The following is a 13,715-nucleotide window of genomic DNA, read 5'->3' on the forward strand; positions in this document are numbered from 1 at the left end:
GAGAGACTATTAGGTTGTGAGATCATTCTACATAGATGTCCTGATGTGAGCATTCCACAAGATGGTTTCTGGAGAACTGTCACCATAAGGTTCCTTGGGAACTATGTGCTCCCAAATATATGGGAGCATACAAATATAGGGTAAATCCAGATACAGGGTAAAAAAAAAAAAAAAAAACCAAAAAAAAAATCACCTGCTATGAGCAGGATGAAAGTCTGCTTCTGGCTTTTCTTGGTACAGTTTTGTTGTGTTTTGGTGAGCTACTTTTTGATTGGTGAAAGGAGCCCAGTTGGGTTTGGTATTTAAGGTCACTGGGCAGGGACAAAAGCTCTTGGCCTCATGGATGAGGGGAGGAGATGAAGGAGCTGGAGCCAGGCTCTCCGCCCAGTGACAGGACCAGAGGCTGCTGGTACAAACTGAGACACAGGAGGCTCCTTTTTAAGGTAAGCAAGCTCCTTTTTTTTTTCCTTTTTTCAACTGGATATTGGAACCCTGGTTACTGAGAATTTCAGGGTTTCTGTGCTGACAGGCACTGACCCCCAAGAGAACACTGCATTTGACCTGAGGCTGTGGAGAAGGCTTCCAAAAGGGAATGACAGAACTGGGATTGTGGGTGTGGAGTTTGAATAGAAGTGTGTGATATCACAGGGAGGGAAACTTAGAGTTTAAGGGTTTAGAATACAGTAATGTATGTAAAGCAAGATGGAGTTTTGGGGTGGAGGTTGGTCCTTCTTCACTTTCTCCTCCATGGTTTGGGTGGTTTTGTGTAATTGGATAAAAACGTCCACATTGTGGGCATGGGTGGTTGGTTATTGGGTTAAAAGTGAAAATAATTCAGGTGTCATTTCTTAATTGGACAGTTTATCCTTAAAAGGTCTTTTAGAGAGAGAGAGATACAGCTCCATTTTTAGTTTGTTAGAGTAAAATTCTGTAGAACTCACAGTTTGTGAGGCTGTAGAATAAGAACTCATAAACATCTGAGTCCCAATAATAAATACCATCTCACAAGTTCAATCCTGACCCTGGCAAAAAGAAATTAAGACTCCTCAAGTGGGCCCTGGCACAGAGTGCCCAGAGAGGTTTTGGGGTCTCTGTCCATGGAGATTTGCAAAGCTGGCAGCAGTGTCCCTGCCAGGGGTGGGAGGCACTCGGTGACTGACCTCCTGCCAGCCCCACCATCCCCTGGTTCTGTGACACTGGCTTCCAGCAGAGCCCAAGCCCTGATGTTTCCTCTTGATCTCGACTTTCTGAGCTCTGGGATTTCTATTTAGCTCCTTAGCTGTTTCTGTTGTGTTCCCTGATTTGTCTCAATAACCCATTTCTCTGTGGAGTTGAGATCTTGGACTTCACAGGTTTCCTTTCCTGACTCTCAGCAGAGGGAGCTGCGTGGTGGCCTCTCAGCTTTCTCCTGCAGCATTTTCATGTAGAATTTGGAATGTCCCTGCTGAGGATCTGTTATCAAAGCAGGGTAGACAAAGCTGTGTCTTGGAAAGGTTTCTTTTCCTAACAAAATGGAGCTTGTGGGTTGTTTGCAGGTGACGTGATGTAGCAGCTTATTGGCAGCTTTGGGTGTGTTTTAATCCTGCTCAGCTGCAGCAGCAGTGCAGCTTCTGATGTGCACTAATGCAGAAGATACTGATGTTTCCATCATGCTTGGCACTTACTGCCGTGGCTATGGGGATCTATTTGTAAACTTTGTGTTTGTTGCTGTGATACAGGAAGTTTCTGTTTGGTATGGATTTGGTTGTGATTGTGGGAGAGTTGCTTGAGGATTTACAGTGAAAGAGGGATTTTAAAGTTTCTGTTAGATAAGTTGAATTTTCAAGATTACACATTTGCAGTGGTGCATAGAAGACAACTTTAACTGAGAGATGTGCTTTTATCTAAGCACATGGAATGGTTATTAGGGTTGATAATGGATCACATTTTTGCTGTTTTTCATGTACTTTTCCCTGCATATTGCACTGGGTTTTTTATATTGATTTGTATTGATTACAGTTTCTGGAAAATGACCAAGGACATTACACCCATATAAAGAGTAAAGTGAATATTACTGATTTTGAAGAAGTAATCAAACCAAATTTTTGGTGGTTTTAGTCCAAATGAGAGAATTCCACACATGTGAGGCAAAGACAGCTCTGTTGAGGATGAAGTCATTCTTTGCTGTCTTGTAAAATCTGGTTCTAAAAACACTTGTAGACTAGACAGAAGTTTTTCTGAAAAATGTTATTAAGATCAGTGATGAAAAGCTGCCTAAATAGTCTCTCTGCCTAAGAAAATATGCAGAAAATTTAGTTCAGCAGTCTCCCTGTGGAGAGTGTTCCAGCAAGGAGTCGTGGTACAAAGTCTGTTTCTCTTTGCTTTATGGCTCCCTCCTTGTTTCCAGCAAAATTTAGCTAGTTTTAGAGTTTAGTTTAGTTTTAGTGACTGCATCTCAGGTGTTTATACAATTCTTGGCATTTCTATCAAAGGCAAAATGTTTCACAGTTTCACAGTGGATGCCAAACTCTAATGCTTATGTTCTTGGGAACATAATCTGTGTTACTCATGTGGTCACATTCATACAAAGCTATTGGTGTGTGTTGGAGAAGGTTCCTGAGCCCTGGCTCAAGATGGTTTGAGGATGCTTTCTATAAAATCCTTTATTTCATTTTCTTTTCTTTTTCTTTTTGTCTGGAGATTGCAGAGTTGAACATGAAAAGTCTTCTGGAGTTTCCTTGCTTCTGGATCTTGGAGAGCAATTTCTTTTTTTTAAATTTAAAAAGGTGTCTTGGAAGAAGGGACTTAATATGGTGGGTTTGGCTGTGCCTGTTGCAGAAGGGATTTGTGTGACATGGAGGATGGCAGGGCCTTCAACAGCCTCCTCCATAAATGCATGAGGCAATGAAAACAGCAATAAATAATTGGGAGAGGCTCCAATCTTTCACATTGGAAGGAGTTTCCAGGACAGAAGGGGCCATCTTAATTGTGGTGTGGCTCACACACCAGAATCTTTTCTTCTCTAAGGAACAGGGGTTTTGGTGATGCTTTCTTTGATTATTTCACCACTGTCTCATTTCCTCAGGTATTTGAGATTTAATTTTTATCCAGACTTCCTTTGTTGTGTTTGATCATGCTCCCCTAAAAAAGAGCCAGAATTGAAATTTTTTCATCTCCATGAATTAATATTCAATTGTTTCTCTGGACAAAGATGCCTTTTATTTTGTCAATTATTATTAACCTATTAATGACGATGCTCTCAGTATTTTTCCTTAACAAGCTCGTGATCAAGCAGTAAATTGCATAAACAAGTGAATCACTTGTTCTGCCTCTTTTTCCCAGGTGCATTTTGCAAGTTTGTGATTGGCAGTTGTCAAAGAGCTGAGCTATTCCAGTGGAATGGGTTAAACAGGAAGGTTGAATCATGGTGTGTGAATGTTTTTGAGACAGTCTTGCTTTTGTTCAACATAAATCTTGCATATTTAATCCCTATACTCTTTGTCTCCATAATTAAGATGTTGTTTGTTTTACTAAACAAACAAGTGCTTCCTGTTAACTTCTAGTGAGGACATCAGCTGAATTTCCCCACATTGTTTAATTATTTACTGTATCCTACTTTTTCTTTTCATACCAAGAGTTTGGGTTTGTAGTGTAGTGACTGCAGTTCAATTTCAGAAATGAAAGTCTTCTGATTTATTTCTTAGATTCTTCTCTAAGAAAAAAATAATACAGTAAATCATGTAAAAGATGGTAGAAGTTGAAAAGTTGACAGTTTGAGTTTGAAAATAAAAAATGAAATTTAAATAACCTGTGTGTTGACAGAGTTTTGGGCATGTTTATTTATTTGTGTAGGGAGACGGAGGCCCCATGCAGTAGGACACACTTTTGATTGTCACTGAACAAGGGATGAGAAATTCTGTTCTCTGCTAAATGCTTTTAGGGCACACAAGAATAATTAAGTTTTAGAATTCTGTTAGGAATTTTCTTGCTCTTTTGAGCCTCTAGGCCACAAGTACATGAAGGATGTGATGGTTTTAAAGGCCTGGCAAATTTGACTTTCCTTTATTAGCTCTTAGATTCTGCTGTGGTGGAATTACCATTGTCATCAGTAGTTTGGTTTTTTTTCCCAAAGCTGAACTGTCCAAGTTCTCCAGAAAAAAGCTTTACTTTACAAAAAGGTTTACTTTCTTGTATAAGAAGGATGTTACAAAAATGATTATATCAATTATGCAAGGGAAGGCTAAATAACAGTACTACTGGCATAAGGTCACTTTGAGGTTGATTTTGCACAAAAGAGTATAAATAAAAGAAAATTATGATGCCATGGTGTAAGCACACCACAAGAAATACATTTACAATACAAACAGATATAAAAACTGCAGGTGCAGGAAGTAAAGTGAGCAAATTTTGGAAACTCTGTAAATTCCTTCAAGAACCAACACACACAGGAAGGCACCTCAAGGCACTTTGCCTCAACTTCAAGCTAGGTGGGTGATGCTTTTAAAAACTCTGGTTTCCTGTAACAGCAATCTAAACCTTTTTTTATGAATACATCTATGTGTTGGAAAGAATAGACACTGAAGTGCACGATGAAACCTGCAAGAACATAGGAACAAAAATGATACAGAGTAGGAAGCCAGGAAGATTATAAAATTACTCTTTATTATAAAATACTCTTTTCAGATGATTTTCTTCTATAAATATCTTTATTACACACAGGGTGATCTGGTTTTTTCAGGGTTTTTCACGACATCAGAAAGTGAAACAATATAAAATGACCACGGGCTACCAAACTGCTACCAAAACGTCTGTTTAGGATTAATTTAGAGAATTCTTTCAACCAAAAAGTATGTGTACATATTTATCACTTTAATAAAGATATATTCAATTAATTTTGAAAACCAGAGTAGAAAATTAATTTCCCTCCCACAGTCTTAATGAAGAAATAAAGGAACTAATTTCCCCTTGCTGTTAGAGGGGTAATCCACTCCTTCACATATTAAGAAATTAATGTAACGCATCCAGTCAGCCAAAGAGTCTCTGATTCTTCCCCTCCCCCTAATCTCTTACACCAGCTTATTTTGTGCAACACAATTATGAAAAACAAAATTAGAAGAGACTGAAGTCCTTTTAAGTATTTCAGATTTCATTAAATTCTAATTTTAGAGCTGTTGCTATTTCCAGGAAGATCATCCCTTGACTTTGATGGTGTTTGCTAGATTTGGGTTTTTTTAAGAGAAAAAGAAGAAATTTTGTTTATAAAATAAATTTATACATTTAAAAATATATAAAACAATATATTATTGTTTATAATAACAATAAATATTTTTAAAAACCCACACCTAATCTTTAAAAAATGACAGAAAAATATTAAGGAAGTATTGTGATGGGCTTTATATGCCTTTGTAGCATTTGTGGGGTTTTATGTGATCAAAAAGTCATCATTTTTATTTGTACTAAATAGAGCAGAAATGTATTTTCTTATGTTTATTTAATTCATTAAAAATCTGATACCATTTTGTAGTTCTAGGCATATTTATAACTGAAAAACAGCATTGTATAACTGAAAAACAGGTCAAGATGTTATTTTAAGGAATTGGACATGGGTAGTTGAGAGATAGATATTCAGAATTATGTTCTTAAGGCAGATTTTTGACCCTCATAAGCAGCTTTATTTCTTTATTTATTAAATGACTCTTCCTGCACAAGTGAGAGTGTGACAGCAGTTTATGTCCTTAATGTAAGAAAACCATGAGGTGATGTAAATGTTCCTTTAAGGAGACAGCTCTCATTAAAAAAAATTAGTTTTGAAACTTGTCACTTGTAGCAGGCATTTTGGGGGGGGTTAATCTTTTTTTGATGGTGAGCAGTGTGCAGTGAAGCAGCTCATTGTGTACACAGCTTGTGAATAGCATCATTGATAGCAAAAAGCTACAGGGTAAGTATACATTTAATTGATTTCTTGATCAAGAATGCTTCTGCAACAGGCAGAACAATGGAGCTTTATTACAGCTTGGATGGTTGATGTGAATGTGATGGAATAATTAAGAAAATGGGGAGGTGTCCAGAGCAAGAAGCTCTGAAAATACAGCTGCCCTAAGGAGAGTTAACACATGAAGCTTCTTGGGAGCAACTGAGACCATAGAAACTGAAATTTGATTTATAAATCAAAGATAAGAGTCCATAAACGTGTTTTTAGTGTGTAGGGATGATGGAAATCAACAAAATTCCCTCTTTGCATTCCTTTCCCCACCCCTCGGTTCGAGGAAAAGTAACAAAAACAGCGCAGGAAGACCTAAGGACACATTTAACATGGGAGGAAGAGTTAAGTATTTATTCTCTTCATGAAGGGAATATTTTATTTTATTTTTTTTCCATATCATGTGCAACACAATGTCACAGTTGTTATCTTTTATTACCTATAAGAGCCATTGTTTCCAACAGGAGAGGAGCAGTGTTTCTTTCAGGGGCTGTATTCCTGGTTTTTGTCTGTTATCATTTTGGTATTTGTATGCAGCTATATTAATTATTTTCAAAAATGAATCCCAGTGATAAGTTCTTTTAATATTTGTGGTAGATCTCATTCACAGTATTTCAATTGGAAAGTATTTCAGTATTTTCTTCTACAGATATTTCTCATAAACTCATTTTACTTAGTCAAAAACCATCGCAAAAAAACTGATGCTGAATTAAGAAGCAACAGTCTAAATGCAGTACTTAATAATTTGGAAGAACATAGCAAAAGTTTTTTGGGACAAGAGCTCTGTTGGGGTTCTGAGAGCTCAACACAAAAAAGCTGAAAGTCTGAAGAACTTTCTGTAGCCCATCTGTAATGGGATTTTCCTTTCAGATGCCTGGTCTGACCATATTAAAGACATACAGAAAAATTATTATGAATTATTATTATTATTAATGGAAAATATTCCATTATTAATGGAAGAATAAAACAGAGTTTTGTAAATGCAAGCCAAATAGGAGGACTGTTTCCATTTTCTCACTTGGATATCTTCACCATCTCTAAATGCTTGAATAACACATTAAGACAAGCTCAGCATTAAATAACATCTCAGTATGGCTTTTTTTTTTCCTCAGTTATATGGGAAACTCCTATTGCAGCATAACTTCAAGAATGTGGAAATAATAATATATAAAGTTTGGAATTGTATCTGGTTCTTACTAAACTAAACAAAAAAAGTACCAGTTGTATTAGCTGTAAGAATTTGTGCTTCCATTCTCTCATTTAAAAATAACTTCAAGTGAAAATACTAAGTTAATGTTTTCTTTGGTCGACTATGTTCAAATTACCCCAGAGTTATGTTTGTACATAAGGAACTTTAAAACAAACAAGCAAACTCAACTAATGCAGCATAAACTGTTATAACTCTAAATACTACTTCCTAGAAATAGGATTTGATGGACTCCAAAATTGCTAAATAAATCTCATGTTACTGTTGTATGAAGTATCTCAACAATGATACTGTTGGGTTTAAGTATAAATTAATTGAATTTTGGTTAAATTGAGCAATAACATTTTGCTGAGAGAGAAATTTATTGAAACATAGCATTCGGTTGGCATGTTTCACTATCAAGTATACATTCTGATTAAAAAATGGGGATATGATCTAAAACAGCTATTTGCAATAAAGATGGACACAGATTTGAGATGACATCTGAAGATTTTAAAATCAACTTGTTTTTTCCTCAAAAAAGGGATTTTTTTTCTTTGTTAGCATACACTTGCATGATTAGTATTTAGAATTCGTGGTGAAAACCATTAGAGGGATGACGGAGGTTTGCTTGGTGTGTTGATCTCCTTACAGTGCCAAGTGTATTTTGAGGATTGGAGTGCTGTGCTGAGTCACAAACATCACAATTTCCAGCGGCTGCTGCAGCCAATATGTGTTTTATTTTGTGAATTTCAGCCCTCTGCTCCAGCTGTGGCCTTGGCAGGAATAAGTCTCATGCTGCTGGTGACAGTCCAAATTCCATCCCTGTCTAGGAGATCCAGATCACCATTTCAAGCCTTCTGCAGAGGAATGCTTTTCTGACCTGGGCTTTGGAAAGTGGTTTGTTTCCAGGTATGGTTGTGGCAAATGATTATTTCAGGCTCTGCCAAGTAAATCTCAGGATTTCAGGGGGGGAAAAAAGGCAACTCATTCCACAGTGACTGTGTTATCTTTCCATAAAGTGTGATTTTTTTGTGACATGAAATATGCATATTTATTTGCTATGGATTTTACTGAAAGACACTGCCAACATAAAACTTGGGGAAATGATGCTTTCGTATTGTTGATTACAATAATCCAGTGAAATACCATCTTAAAAAAAAAAACAACTTCTTAAATAAAACCCAACTTTTTGTACATTTATATTTGAATTTTAGCACAGAGAGGAACAGAAGTAAAAAGGTTTCCTGTATTGCCTTCAAATTTGTGTTTTGTTTTCTTTAAAACAGCATACGTATTTTTGCAAGTCAGCTTTATTCTCTATTGTCCAGGAAATGAAATAATTGCTGGAAACTTATTTATTTCTCATGTTCCTTATCCTACTTATTTTTGGTTCTTTCAAGTTCCATCGAGCAAAATTAATTGATCCTAACAAGCATTTATTAGATAATTTCACCTTGCATTCTATGTTAAATATAAATCCTTGATAAGTCCCTGCATAACTTTTCATTATAGCTCTTATTTTCACATTATACTTCTTCTCTTATGCCTTGCCTGACTTGTAGTACTTTGTATCCTCTTTTTTCCTCCTATGTCTAGGCCTTCTTGCTTGCAGCTTTTCAGTGTTGATTCATTAATGGTATGTTGATAATTATAATAATGAATGTTAAGTTTATAGTAATGAATGTTAAGTTATTCTCAATTTTTGCATAGTTTGAGAGCTATTTAGCTGGTAAAGTCATAAGTTGACGCTATGGTAACAACTAGCAGCATACAATTTGGAAATTGTTCTGAATGAAGCTTTAAATTATTGTGGTGTTTCAATATATAGTGTTATTTTAAAAAGCTGGATATAATATTTTCAGTTTTAATTCTCTTAGCATTTTCTGTGAATGTTGCAAAGCAGAGTTCAACAAACCATTCTGAGAATATTCCTTCGGTATTCTGTGTTGATGATGCTGCTCAGCCAAGAATACAAAGCTTTAATGACAAATTATTTGGACTAAGAGTACAGTTCTGAGCATCATCATCATTCTGCTTATCATTTTAATAATGTTCTTTCAGGTAACCCATTAAAAATATGTCTTTTACAGCTAGAGTGTTTTGGAAATGTTGATTTTGTTACAAAGCATTTTCTTTACCACCTGTATTCCAGCAAAGTTGAGCTGTTTTCTGCCCAAAACTCAAATCACCTTAGTGTTGTGTGTGTTTTAACCGGCCATCAAATTGAACAACATTGTCATGGCCTAAACAGCGTCAAATAGGCAAATTTAATGTATTATATCAAAAAACCTGAACCCCAAAACAAACCAACAAATGTCTGGGAAAAAGTAAAACAAACTTGCGGCAAAATATTCATCTGCTCACAACTGTGTAGTGGGACGTGTGAGATGAGAAAAGTGTCCGGTATGACTTGAAAACCAAGCGGTGTCCTGGCTTCCGTACACTTTAAAAAGCATTGGCGTGGTGTCAGCAGAGGGCGGAGCGGGGGATTTGAGGGCTGAGTGAGGATTTGAGGGCAGAGTGAGGATTTGAGGGATTTTAACTTCGATGCTTTGTGAGCGTGCCCATCCCGAGCCCCTCACGGTGCCCGTCCCGCTGCTGCGCTCCCTCGGGGCACCAAGCGCGGCCACCCCCGGCCTTGGGAAAGGGGCAGGGGTTTGGAATTCCGGCTCTGCCCGGGAGATTTGAGCCTAGACGGGGCAGGGTGAGGCGTGCAGCTCTGATTTTCCTGGAACGAGGTGAAATCGGTGTCACACGGAGCCGCCGCGCTGCCTGTGCCGTGCCCCGCCGGGCCCTGAGGGCAGCGCGGAGGTTCCGCCGCAGCCGCGGCCGCTGCCCACAGTGCGGGGCAAGGGCTCGGTGCTGGTGCTGCTGGAGAACAACCGTCTTACCTGGAACTGGGGAAAACAAGGTGTGTGTAGTTTTATGGCTTCTTTTGTAGTTTTTTTGGTCTTTTTTGGAAAAATAAAAAGCCGTTTTCCAGCTGGGCCTGGGCGGCCGCAGCGCTTTTAATATCTTGGGCCTGCCCCGAAGAGAGCAGATAGCGGTGGCTTTCCTTGATTTTAATATATAGGGATTAATGTCTTGCTTTTTATAAGGATTGTTTATGCCATGCCCCATCCAGAGTGTGGAAATACTGCTTGAATTTAGCCAGGCTTGCCCGGGCATATGGTCAATTTCATCCTGTGAGAAAATACCTGAACACCGGGACAGTCGGTCAGGGCTGGGGCAATATTTATTTGTTTTCTCTAAAAAATCCCCAGACTAAATGTGGAGACAACGCTAGAGCTTTGAGCAGCAAAATTAAGGAAGTTTTAATTTGTCATTCACGTAAGAATTAGAACAAATAGAGAAGACATCCACATGTACTGAGGATTTCTAGTGAGATCTCATTCGTATATTTCAAGGCGAACGTGAATGAGGGCTCTGAAAGCACCACGTTCAGGATATTTGTTATCCTCAAAGTGTTGCTGGTTTTTTTCCTTTCTTCTGCCTTTTGCATTCAAGTTTTTCTCACAATGAAATGTAATTATGCTCTTCTAATGCATTCTTACAGAAAGTTCCTGCATCCTGCCTTCTGTACCTGTTGATGGTGTATCAGGCTGGGCACCCAAGGAGGGAGGAGGACTCCTGCCTGCTCTCTGATATTCTGGGGTTTGGGGGATCTGTGGCATGGAGAGGACACAAAAAGGTTGTGTTCTGGCGCAAGGCTGCTCCTTGCCTTCTCCTGCCATTCCTGGCCTGCTGTGGGAGCTGTTCCAAACCTGGTGCTGCAGGGACATCCTTACTCTAACCTGCAGACACAAAAAATTAGGACATTTTTCCCATGATGAGAGTCGATTTTTTTGTCACTAATATTGACATTATCTATAATGCTCAGGCAGCAAAGAAACAATTTTCATACATTAGGCCCCACTGAGATAACAACATAATTCCTTCTGAAGCTTTATCATAAGGATAGCACATAAATACCAATAGCAATGTTGGTATAAGTTGTGTTGAGGAATGGTTTGTGGAGGAAAAAGTAATACTTGTCAGACACATTTAAAGGAAGAGAGAAGATAAAAAAAAAAAAAAAGGAAAAAAGACAGCCTTCAGGGAAATCAGTGTGTTTGGGGTATCAAGTAGATACCCTCAAAATGTTCGAAATGGGTTAAATATCAGTATTTATTCAGGCAATATCAGTGCCTGAACTTGCTGACACAGCACAAATCTGTTAATTGCTTATATCATGGTATATCATCATGGTACATTATCATGGTATAGTATAGTATAGTTTATTATAGTATATTATATATAGTATATAGTATACATTATATATTAAATACTTTATTATAATATACAATTATATATATAATATATATATAATACATAGATAATTATATATATTATATTATTTTGAACTGATCCCTTACTCGGTGGTACTAACTATTTAATTGTTTACACTTGGTAGAGGTATTGCACCCCCTGTCACTACAAACAAGCAGCAGCTTGGAGTGCTCCTTGAACACAAACACACTTTTTGCAGAGGGCACTGCTGCCGGACCGGGAATTTAGATGGAGCTCTCAGTGGCTTCGTCTTGCACTGATGTTTTTTTTTTGGAGAACAGTTCGATTTTCATTCCGTGCCGTGGCTGTCGCTGCAGCGCGCCCAGGACAGCACAGTTCAGGTAATGTCGACTAGGTGGCAGCATGGTGTTTGGAACGGACACAAACTGCTTTTCGGCTCGCTAAAACACCCCTGCTTTCATCCTGTGCCCGTAAAATTCGGCTAAACCTGACTTCTGTCAATCCCTTCATGTCTCTACACTAATAGCTAAGAGGATGCTGCCTAAATTCTAAAAATATTAGGGTGGAAAGGCCAGGGAGGAGAATTTAATCCCACAGACAAACATGCTGGAAGCAGAAAACAGTTTTTGTTTTCTGTTTATGGTTTCCTCTTTTAATTTGAGCTGAAAGGAGTAAAGATTTCTTTTGCTAGTTTATTACTAGCAAAATATAGAAATATATTAAATATTTAAATATAATATTACTATTACTAAATATTATAATGTTTATACATAATAATATACTATACTAATATACTATATATATAAAATAATATACTAATATAATATACTATATTACTGAATATAATTTACTTGTGGTTGAAAAAATCTTCAGTTATTATTTGTGGTCTTACTGTAGTAATGCCCTATAAAAAAACAAATAGAGCAATTAGTTTTTATTACAGAAAGTAAGGATCCTGATAATATAGATCTTTGTTGGTTCTACTAACCAAATTATATGATATGAAAACTTAATCACCTGGTTTTGGAACATGCTGGCCAGCTTGTGAAAGATTATATGTTTTCATCAAAAGAATTCAGATTGCTGAAGGCAACCTCTTGTAGTGGGGGCAAAAATCCCAAGCAATGTAAGCTCCAGTTTTTAAAATTGCATCCAGAATTCAACAGGCAGCTACCACAGAACAACTGAAAAAATTCTTTAGAACTTCACCCTTCAATTCCATTTGCTCTGTATTTGATGGGAGTCATCTTTACTGCATTATGATCACAGAAGCTGATTTGGAGTCGTGCAATAATTTCTTGGAGCCCCTGTTATCACATCAACATGAAGTATTGCAGGTTGAATAAAAAAGGGCTCTCAGAGGGACTTTCCCATATGCTTTCTGGGTCATCAGTTTGCTCTTCTCAGGAATGTGTTGTTCAGCTTTCCTGGTTTTTGTGAGTGTTTTTTTTTTTTTTTTGTCTTAATTCACATGTTGAAACAGAGCTGGAAATGTGGAGGAGAAAAAAAGAAAAAAAAAGTTAAAAATCCACTTTAAAACCTTCTAGGGAATCAAGAAAAGCAAAACAACCGACCAAGGCCCATTGCTTCTTGACAAAGAAAATCTGAGGGTTCTGGCAGCTGAGAGTTCTTTGTTCAGTGCTTTTCCCACAGTTCTGTTAAAATCTGAAGCTTTGAAAAGCATTATGGCATCCAGCAGATTGTTTCAGAATCTTCTGTCAGCAAAGATTCCAAAGCAGCTTTTTCAGGACAATTGTTTTGCTCTCTTATGGGGCCATTGTTGGTCTCCCACCCCAAAAGGACACAACACTTTCCTAGGCTTTGAGGAAGGTAACTTGAGAACAAGTGTACAGCTTCCACACTTAAAATCTTGACACTTATCTGAAAGTTAAACAAATGCTGTTGATTTTAGGCCAGAAACTGCTAGTACCAGAGATAAGGACAGTTTGATGTGACTAGGGCTGTTTTATCTTTGGAAAACAAGGAGCACGAGCCTGTTCACAAATCTTTGCCTTGAATAAGATGTGCTGAATTGTAGGATATCTCTTGTATGGAGTATACATCTGTTATTTTAGGTCTTCAGCTGCTGGAGTGGCAAACAGCACCACCTTTGCTTCCTTTACTTTGTGTTTTATCCAAAGAATTTCTGTCACAAGCCCTCTGGATGATTCTGTCCTGTGTAGTTATGGTAAGCTAATAAAAATATAAAACTCAGTATATAGGGAAGAAAATGGAAAAGGTAAATACACCTGCTTTTTGAGAGTGGGTGCAGCACAG

This window comes from Melozone crissalis, unplaced genomic scaffold, assembly GCF_028551555.1.
Source record: "Melozone crissalis strain CALT ecotype California unplaced genomic scaffold, PUWL_Pcris_2 ptg000038l_1, whole genome shotgun sequence".
NCBI classification, from domain to species: Eukaryota; Metazoa; Chordata; class Aves; order Passeriformes; family Passerellidae; genus Melozone; species Melozone crissalis.